Genomic DNA, 11660 nt, shown 5'->3' on the forward strand with positions numbered 1-11660 from the left:
ACTTCTTGAACTTGTGTCTGCTCTACCTTATGCCCTCCCATTATTTCCATGGCAGCAAAATGAAGGACCAGCCAACAAACCATTTTAGTGACTTCAGTAAATTCTTGTTTGCTTTTTGTCTGATAATGTCCTTGCTTTGGTTACTGTTTCCTAAATATTTTAATAAACTCAAGAAACCATCTTCCCAGAACATTTCAATGTTCTCATTTCTGTTTAAAAATTAAAGTTGCAAAAACTTATATTCCATCAAATATTGGAAAAAATTAATGTGTAAATATCATATGTAGATCTATTTTAAGTAGCTCCAAAGAGAAAGAAGCAGGATTAGTTGTAAAGTTACAAGAAAACATATTTGTATCACTATGAAAAATTTTTTAAAAATTAGAATCCTTCAACTACAGAGTGGCTTGACCTAAGAGATAACAAATCTCTTACTGGACCTACTTAGCAACAAAGGTGAATGACTTCTTGGAGATGTCAAACATCTTGGAGAAAGTTTTTTGCAATACATTTTTATAAGATAACCTTAAAATTTTAATCCAAGTAAAGTTACTTTTTTTATTATTTTCTTCATCATGCTTCTAATATAATGCTTATATATATTTTATAAGCATTTATATATGTACATATATTTAAACATATATAATATATAAATTTATGTGTAAATATATCTTATTTATAAGCATATATGCAATATTATCGTATATAAATGCAATGAAAAAATAAACTGAGTGATACGATAAAAAGTGTTCTGGTGCTTATTTTAGAATGAGCAATCAAGAGGTCAACTGAAATCTGAAGACAAATAATCAGCTTCGAGATCTAAGAGAAAAGGACATTCACAAAGAAGAAACAGCTAGCAAGAAGGCCTCGAGGAGGAAATAATTTATCATGGTAGAAGACTAGAAAGAGGGCTACTGTGGCAAAGGCCTATTGAGCAAAGGCAGGGATAGTACAGGATAAGGTGGAGAAGGAAGGCAGGCTCTCTTATTCCCCATGGGCCTCTGTGATTCATCAAACACGCTGACATATTCAGAACAATTCGATGCACACTCTTCATAACTCCTCTCTGATCCTTCACCAAACCATGTCTCCTAGGTTCAACTTTATTCACAGGTACCTGCTACCTTCCTGCAGACAGTGTGGTTTCTTACTGTAGCCAATTAATGGAACTGTCATATGCCAGAGCTACTCAGTGTCCTGTTGAAGAGCAGATGAAAATGCCCCCTTTCACTTATCGTGCTATATTCTTTTGCATTATGTTTCATTTCTTATTGTCTCAAAATCTGCTCTTTAGGTTTCTCTATATAAATAAAAAAAATCTCATTCAAACAATGTTTCAATAAACAAATATCTATTTAGTGCCTAATATATACCAGGCAAAAAGCCACTGGAATTGAATATGGGAGTGGAAGAAGCAACAAACCTCTAGTAACATACACCAGGTTGGGAGTCAGAAGTATGGGTCTCTCTGCTGACTAACAAATTTTTACTTGATAAAAATGCTTTTTTACTTCAGAATGATTTCTTCAAGGAAATGCCACATTTCCTCCTATAACTAGACTTTAGTGCTTCAGTCCTCCCATTCACCAGATAACTTCACATTGCTTAAGCCCAATGGTAGACCAGGCGTCAGCTTAATCTCATATACCCTTACCTTATTCTATTTATTAAAGGCTGCAAATATGTTGATCTTGCTAAAAAACAAACTTAATAAAACATCACAATATTCTAAAACTTCATGGTGGTAATAGCTGCACAACTCTTTAAGTTTACTAAAATCAATGAATTTCACATTTATAAATGGTGAATTTTATGGTTTATAAATTATACTTCAACTAAACTGTTTTTGAAAAATCCAGAAAAATAGTATTGCCTGCTATGATCAATAGCAGCCAAGATTTTAAGAGATTACTCTAAAAAACTTACCTCATTTTTTATTACTTTAGATAATATAAAACATAACTTGTTCCACAAATCATGCTTTGTCTAGTTTTGTGGTTCCACTTCCACAGTATTTTAAATAACAAACTTTTGGTTAAGAAATCTCTGAAAGTCATAACATCTCACCCAAACTCTCCCTCTTTAACACATCACTCTTATAAAGGTATAATAATTGTGGCATGAATTTATTACAAGTCTGCAAAAAGGTTCTTAGGTAAGACCCTATCAAAAGGGTTCTTAGGTAATACCCTAGCAAAAGGGTTCTTAGGTAAGACCCTAGCAAAATGAGCCTACGGTCAGAGGCAGGAGGAATTAGGGAACAAGGTGAAATTTATAAGGAGATAGAAAAACATTTATTACGTCTAAAAATATGGTAAATAGCAAGTGTATTGAGATAAAAATTTGGCTGCATTGTTGCTTGGTCCACATGGACATCCCTGATGACTTTTTCCTGGATTGGTATATTAACTACTCCATGGAATTTGACAGTTCTTTGTAATTCTCTATTACTTTTTATCGGTTTCCTAAATAATCTATGTATATCTTTTTATTTTTAAATAAACAGTAAAGAGGTAGAGAAAAATAAAATAATAAAAGATAAATAAAAAGATATAGGGATTTACACTCTTTATGTATTTCCTTATTTGTTCTAATTCATTTTCAGCCAGTTTTTCCTGCTATATTTGTTTGGAAATGTTTTCATAAAATTCTAAATTTCAGAACTTGCCTGAGTAAATGCACAGAATTATTAGAGAGCACTATTCAAATAAGCATATGGCCTATAATGAAGGCGATTAGCATCATTCCAATATATAAATTCCTCTATGATTATGAAAGAGTCTCATTCTCTCTCAGTTCAGTATTAAATGAAACTAAGGCCACATGCTTTAGGTGTTTGTGTTGCAAGATAGCTATAGTAGAAAATAACCGTGTTTGGAAGTATTCCACACTGGTAATTAAATTTGACCCACTAAAACCCCAGTACACCTTCAGTTATTTTTTTCTCAGTGTCTGAGATTAACAATAATACCACAGGGCAATTTGCTGGGGATTAAGATCTGATAGCAGTTTCTGGTCAAATCAGCTTCAAACCATTTACTTCAGCTGCTTATTACATCCTAGGATGTAGTCCAAACACGATTTCATATATATATATGTATATATGTATATATATACATATATATATATGAACATATATACATATATACATATATATATATTACATTTTGCTTTTCTATTGCTAAGACACTTTTTTTTTCTTTTTTGGAGAATAGATCTGCTCCAATGTCAGAATGATTCTTACCGATGCTTTGTGTATTCTTCACTTCAGTTAAGGTTTGTAATTCATCAAATGTGACCTGCACAGGTTATTATAGTTGGAAGACCTTTGCAAGCACAATTCTCCATCTCCTCAAAACTGGCTTCTGCCAGTATGTGTCTGATCACCATCATAATAGAATGCCATTTGGATTATGTCACTTCTCTGCTTAAAATCCTTCAATAATTTCTCATAGCTTTCAATATAAAATCAAACCCCTTTCCTTGGCATACAGGCTCTTAATAACATGTCTGACTCCTGCCTGCTACTTCAGGCTCATTTCCTGCTATTGGCACATAACCTTTGTTTTCATCATTTGAAACTTTCTGTAGTTCTCTTGGACATCCTGTTTGTGAGCCTGAAGATTTTTCATTTAAAAATTTTTATTCTTATCACTATCCCCTTTTCTGTCTAATTAACTCTTATTGCCAAAAAATAGCCTTTTTTCCTCCTCTGCCATTCTTCTGTCTATTCTTGATCACAGTATTTACAATATGGTGTTGTTATCGTAGAGTTAGTGGCTATTTTTTCCTAAGAAAACTTCTGCTTTTGGGACGAAAAAACAATTATTTGTCTTTAAATCCCATATTCTAACAGTGTCTGTTCATACTGAGTATTCAATGGATCTTTGTCAAATAAATAAATAAGGAATATTCATTGTGCTTTGAACAATTAATCAAACTAGTACAGTTTATCAACCATCTTATGGAATGAAAATCTTTACAGTCATTTTAAAGTCTTAGAAAATCTAATGACATCAACTAAATTTGAACTTTTCATATGCCTTATAGCTATAGCCATTCTCTCCCCAATAAAGATAACTCAAATTTCCTTCCTCTCACCTCTCCCCCTTTCTTATCAGGCTATAGAAAACATCTTTCTTAGTTTTAAATCTAACATTCAAATTATAGAATCCTTGAGTGAACTAGAAGTTGTTAAGTAATCACATGTTAAACCAATAATTCATTTTATTGTTTATTGAAATACTAAGATAAGAATATTCTGAAGCATCAGTTTTATCTGTACTTCAATACCTGATTTATATGAAAATTTTAAGGAATTCCCTAGACAACATCTTTAGTTTGAAATACATCATTAAATGAGAAGCTATTTATAAAAGCACTCTCATAAAAATTTGCCTTGCTCTCCTTGGCTTTTTAATTGCCCTAATCTCCACCAATTTTTCCTAAACTTCATACCTCAGGTTGATTTGGAAGTCCAGATTATTTATTTGCCATAGCACTCTTCCAAACAGCATCAATCCCAGAATGATGCTTTAGTGAGAGAGGCAAGGACATATGTGGAAATTGCTCTCCTCATGCCTGTTCTTCCTTATAGATGAGACCTACCTGCAGCTGTGGAGTTGGAACAATGTTGGTTCTTGCCAGTGCCCAAATCAGGGGTGATTAGCTCCGTAAACAGTAACACGTTCAATCCAGAAATCCAGAAATTATTTTAAACCATTTTTCTCTTCTCCCATGTCTTGTCACTTAGTCCATTCTGTCTATGCTATATCTTGAATATCTATGAAATCCACCAACTCTCATTTTCTGCTGCTACCACTCTGTATGAATCCACCATCATCTCTGACTCAGATGATTACAACAGCCATCTAACTTGCTTCCCTTCCTTTTGTATCAATTGCTATGAGCCTCTCTCTACACAGCAGCCTGGGACTTTCACCAATCTGATGATATTGCTCTCCTTATTAAATCTATCAAGGGTTCCCTACCATGCTTAGAAAAAAGTCTCCATTTATTATCATGGCCTATGGGTTTCAATTTACATTTTCAGCTTCATATCTTACCCATCCTTCCCGTCTTCCATAATTTCTTTTCAAGCATACACATAAACACACACACGCACACACACATATACACACACACCACTCAACTTTTAATTCCTTAAATGTGACATGGCTTTGTCTCCTCTTCTGCTTCCTGGCTACTCTTTATCAGTTATTATTTGCTCTTAGGAAACCTCCTTGACCTCACATAGGCTGTTCAGTACTCCCTCAACTACCCTGTTACACTGTACTGTAATATCCTCTTTCTTCTATTTACTAATGAGTCACAGAGCACAATCAGGGCCTGATATTAGTCAGGTAATTATTTATATGATGATCTATATAAATAATGTCCTGATCACAGATATCAACAATGCATGAAATTATAGGATGACTTCAAAAGATCCTGCTTCTGTATGCTAGACAAAGTTAAATTAAAAAAATAATAATAATTAGCACTTTTCAATTTAAAGAAATAAAGATGATCCAACAAAGATGAACAAAAAGCTCCCTTGAAGGGACTAGAAAAGGATAATTTTGATGCTCTCCCTGTACCATCCATGAACTCTACCTCATGCATGGTAGTTACTCAGCAAAGACTTATTGAATTGAAGGCCCTAGTACATTAAAAAATGAATACTTTATCTCAGGAACCATTGTTATAAAATATTCCTTTCTCCTGTTTGTTTATTAAATATGTTTTCCCAGAAAATTCTGCTTAATACCGTAAAAATATCTTAATAAAATTTTGCTCCTTTAATCTTGCCTATTGGAGACTGTATAATCTATTCTAAAAAGGCAGATAAATAATCTAAAATCACAACCATGTAGATATTAGTTTTAACAGTTTTAAGTATGTTCTGTTTACTCTATTACCTGTTTACCCTGTTGGATAGCTTAAATAGGTTAATAGAGCATTACTTGTTTAACCATACTGGATTGGATGTTTCTTGCCCTCTTAACTTCTACACCTTTTTTTCCAAAGGATGCCGTTTATTTACTTAAGAAATATTTAATGAGAACCCACCATTTTCATGAAGCTGCACAACATAATGCAATCCAGTAGTGAACAGATAGTATAAACACATGTTCCTGCTCTCATGGAACTTGCCTCTTAGTAGGAATGACAGAGAACATTAATTAAGTTCATAAAATTGGCCCCTGACTCAGCCCATTTCAAAATATCAGTTACACATAGTCATTATTGTTTGGATAATTAGATTGTCAAAAATAAAGGAATAAACTAGATAATTAGGGTAGGGGTGGAGAATAAATTTAACTAACTTACCCAAACATGCCTTGAACATATTTTCTTTGGGAGCTGCAGAGTTATAACATTAAAGGGGCTTACCTTTTTTTAGTTTTGTTTTGTTTATTGCCGGTGTTAAACAGAACGTTGTATCTGTATTAGCATTTTAATTAGAATTGGACATTATTTTTTCTTTAAATGAATAAAATTCATCAAAATGTTATAGGCCATCCATTTTCCTGAGTATGAAGAGATTAATGTACAGAAAGAAAAAGAGTCTTTTTCGAAGATCTCAGTATCTCACAAAATCTCTGATGGAATACTCAGTTGTGAGAAGTATTTTTTTCTTCTTCACATAGGCCACTATCTGTGCCAAAGTAAGGTTTAGGTAATTGCCATAAAATCACACCTATCCTACTAAGCCTCTTGGGTGAATAAAAATAGGACACATTTAACTCAGGTGAATGGGAAAAAAAATTAAACTCCTAGGGTTTGATATTTTCATGTGCAGAATCGGGTGAATATTGACAGGGAGCAAGAAAACTCTCAACAAAACAGTATTTTGTGGCTAAACAAATGCCATTTTCTTTCATCGTTGCAGTAGGAGATAAAAATCTATCTTTCACTCACAATTGTCTATGAGAACTATTGAGAATTCAGCAGGCCCCTGAGGTATTCATGTGGATATCGAGAATCACCTGATTCTACATGCTGTGAGTAGGTGCAATAGTCTATGTTGTAATGGATTTAGAATTGCACCCTTCTTATGGGATAGCCTTCTTCTTATATAATCTGAAAATATGCAGCTGGAGAAGGGGCTTGTATATTGGAAGAGATATAAAGCTTTCCCAGTAGAACTCAGTTCTCGTCATTCATGCATGCATGCATGCATTCATTCAACATATATTTCTTGAGTGTACACATATGCAAACAAGTGTCAATATAAGGAAACCTCCCAAGCTTCCTTAAAATAGTCAAGCCCAGATCCTCCTCAAAGTGGAGGATACTTCTCTTTCCTTTGGGAACTGCTCTTTAACTCTTGCTGCCACCGCAATGCTGACCTTAGGATTTCCTTAGAGACTAGATGCCAGGCACTATGAATGCATTAGAGAGTACAAAGATCAATAATGTGTGTTCCCTGTCCTCAAAAAGCTTATATACCAGAAGGAAATAAAAAGAAGAGAGCTGTTAATTTCAGAAAAGTGTGATAGGTGTTATAAATGGGTATTCACAGAATATCTTTTAATTCAAGTGGATCAATGGTCTTCCTAGAAATGGAGGGACAATAAAGCTACTTTAAAAAAAATGTGTAGAAAAGAGTTAAGCAAATGACGTGGCAGGAGGAAAAGGATACAGATATTCCAGATAAAAAGATTAAGAGTACAAGGCATAGAAGTATGAAACAGCACAGTATTCAGAGAAATACAATTACTTAGATATATATGGAATCAGGAATGTATTTAAGGAAATAGTAAGTTTATAGTGGTAGATCAGAGAAAATTTATGAAAGATTTTACGTCTTAGATTGAGGAATTTGAATTGTGTCTTAAAGCCTTATGGGAGGACCAGCAAGGATTTTGAGCAGAGGACTAAAAGGATCAGATTTATATTTTAGATATATTTCTCTGGTAACTTTGAAGAGAATGGACTGAAGTGGGATGAGCCTAGAGGCAGGGAGATTTCTGTGGTCTTTGCAATCAACCAGACTAAAAATGATGAGCACCTGAAGGCATGACGAGACTAATGATTATTGGAAGAGAGAATAGAACAGTTCTGAAAGCAATCAGGAAGAAATTTATGACTGATGGAGTTTTGAGATGAGGAGAAACATTAAATGAGTTTTGATTGCAGGAACTAGGTACGTGTTGATGCTTGGTATAAGCACAGAGAATAAGGGAGGTGGAGCAGTATTTAATTGCCAAGTTTGAAATATCTGTGGTATTTCCATGTGCATATGACTAGTAGGCCATTTATATCAAACACCTGAAACCAAGAAGAAAGTTCTGTGCTAGAGATGACTATACCAATACTTAAGGATTTTCATTACTACCATTAGCCTCCTACAATGTTGAAAAACATAAAATGCACAATTTAACCAAACCAATGTGGTATCATATTAGCATTGTCATACAGTATCTCTAGACCTACTGAATATAAATACAATGAATTAAGTTAAATTAAAGACATCATTTTTAAATATCTTATGGACCCAAAATATGTATATCTTTAACACTTATACAGAGGACCACATTTTAATGCCATTGGATCACATTATAAAAGAAACTGTACTATAAGGCATGATGGAACAAATGTAAAAAGTTGTCATTCTTTATTCCTTTTAATTTTATCATGCATGATGTGGGGAGGGAACACTGTTTTATAATGACCTATTAGCTCTCTCAGAACACAGATGGCCTGTGTGCCATGCCAGGGAGTTTAGATTTTAACCCGGTGATAGGAACCCAGTGAAAGGTTTTACAAGGAAAATAACATTATCAGACTTAGTATTATATAAAGTTTATGCTAATAGCACTGGTAATGATAACAAAAGATTGTGGTCAGGAAAGAAATTTGGGAAGTTATTTCAATAATTCAAATGAAAGTTTGGATCAAGTACTCACAATAGGAGAACAGGTAAAAACCAAAAACTAGTAATAATAATAGTATTAGTGATAGAAAGAGCTAGTAGCTATTGAGTACTTTTCATATACTGGGTACTTTTCTAGCCATACATATATTATTTTACTTAATTCTCTTAACCACCATATGAAATAGATATTACTATTTTTTCCCATTTTATATATGAGCAAACTGAGGGACCAAGAGACTAAGTAACATACCCAAGATTATACAGCTAGTAAATTATGGTGCTAGTATTCAAATTTAGACACTGTGATTCTACAATCCTTGCACTTGACCATTATGCCTCAAAGTCCTTGCTAAAAAGAATAGAAATCTGTAGATTTTTCTGAAAGCATGGGGCTTATGCAGTTGTTTTGAGTCATTATGTAAAAATTAAAATTTTATCAAAACCATTCAGTCAGCGGGTCGATTAAGACCAGGAAAAGGAAGAGGTAAAATGATTATCTGTCTACATTTTTGGTAATTACTGGATTTCTAATTCTATGTATCAAATGTCAGTAGCACTTGACTAGGAGTTAGGAAACATATTAATTTCATCTCTGTCCTTGCCTAGCTGAGTGATCAGACTATCAATGAGTCTTGGACTCCTAATATACAGGAAAAAAAAACTGGACTAAATTGTTTTCAAGGCATCTTTCAGATGTAAAATTTTGTAATTCTCAATGTGAGCCAAGAGGGTGCTACAAAGCAGCTATTGGTTTGGCCAAGGGGGCAGAAATCCTTGAATAAGGCTATTTTCCCATGCAAAGCATTGGCAGTTGTAATATGGCAAATGTCGTTTGTACTGAGCACTCAGGGTGAATGCATATGTTCTTGCCAAGAATTAATTGCCTCACTCTGTGGTCGCCTTCAACTCAGGCTCTTGGATTAGCTTGCCTGGGCTCCAGTTATTAAAGAAGAAATGAAATTTGAACATTAGTATCAGTCTCTACAAAAACATGCTTCATTGATGCAACTTACAAGCAGTTCCAATGCCTAAGAGAATGGTCAGCCAGGGTTAAGGATCTAAGTAAAATATCTGGACAACAGCAGAACTCAAAATGTTTATTTGGAGTTTTTCAATTCTTTTTTTTTTTTAAATTTAAGTAAAATAAAATACTCCAGGTACGTTTAAAGTGAACAGTACATCACTGCCTCTTATCTCTAATTTCTCAAGTGTCACTCCTCAGGGCTAACCATTGTTTGCAGTGTCTTTCATATCATTTCACAAAATCTACTACTCTTCAAGCGTTTATGATACTCTTTTCCTCTACATTCACAAATTTGATTACAATATACTTGTTTTTCTGAAACTAACCTTCATTAATTAATATATTGGACATCTTATTTATACACAGAGATAAACACTATTCGTGATAGATTATTTATATATTTATTTATTTACTTATTTACTTATTTATGAATGACTGCTACTGAGCTATAATTTACTTGTCTGTACCATATTTTCTTAGCTGCTTGGCTATACCATAATATAATAAACAATCTCATATTAATCAGCATTTGTTTATTTCAGATTTTATCATTGCAAATAATGCTTCAATGAAGTTAATTGCATATCCATATTTGCATATTTAGGATAAATTCCTAGATGTAAAATTGTGGAGCTATTATTAATTGGGAGAGTTCTTTACATATTGAGAGAAGTCATGCTGTATCTAATTTCTATGTCATATTCGCCATATCTAACAGACGCTGGAAGATTTTGCATTTGAAATGTGATTTCCTTTGTGTTTGGTGGGTCCTATAAAATGTTCTATTTTCCACTTAAGTTTGCTTTGATGACTGTCTCTGGTAGCAAGTGAGAAAGAAGCAGCAAATCTGAGCATCTTAATCTTACAAAAATGCCATCAATAATCCTGTTTTGATGATTAATTTAGCTCCAATGACAGGAATTTTCTTTATGCTACAAAATATAGGCACATATGCAGAGAGAGCTACCAAGCTGCCAATACAAAAGGGTTAAACCTTTTATTAGCACACTAAATGAATCTGAACCTAGCATAGACTCTGCTGCACCTCTACAATTACCTGGTGCACTTTGGAAATATAGAAGTGCAAATGCAATCAACATAATTATATGGCCAAGCTCTGTAGGAGAGATTTCAGAGTTAATGTAGAGCATATTTGGAAAAGAATAAGTATGAAATGACCTGACTCTATAAGAAAGGCAATTTTGAGAACAAGTTACTTGAAATAAGTAGTTAAGTAAATTCTAAATACTTCTGGAAAATAGGATATATTGTTATAGGGTCGTTTTGATCTTAAATCAGAAACTATCTAATAAAGGGATGCTTCTGAGTGTCAACCAGTGACTAGAGGTTGTATCTGCAGCATTGCTCTATCAACCTTGGCGTTTTTCCAATCAGCTCTACATGCCCTGTACTACTGAACTGAGAAATACAATGTGGAGCTGACCCTTGAAACAGTATAGGGATTGGTAGTTCAGATAAAAGTGAAATAATGTTTAAGGAGAATGGGGACCACAAATTGGAAGTGATAAGGAATTTAAAATCTATACATAAATTGAATTAGACTAAAGGCATTAAAGACTCATAATCTATAATCAGAACTTTCTGTATTGGATGATTTTTGTTTTTGTTAAAGCATATTCTATGGCATTCCATTTTCCTGGATGCAGGGAATGGTGCATGGTGGTTGTAGTGTCATGGGAATCTAGGCTGGGTACAGAAGTTAAAAATATTTGTTTGAGGTTGATCGTA

Source organism: Pteropus alecto, unplaced genomic scaffold, assembly GCF_000325575.1.
Source record: "Pteropus alecto unplaced genomic scaffold, ASM32557v1 scaffold778, whole genome shotgun sequence".
NCBI classification, from domain to species: Eukaryota; Metazoa; Chordata; class Mammalia; order Chiroptera; family Pteropodidae; genus Pteropus; species Pteropus alecto.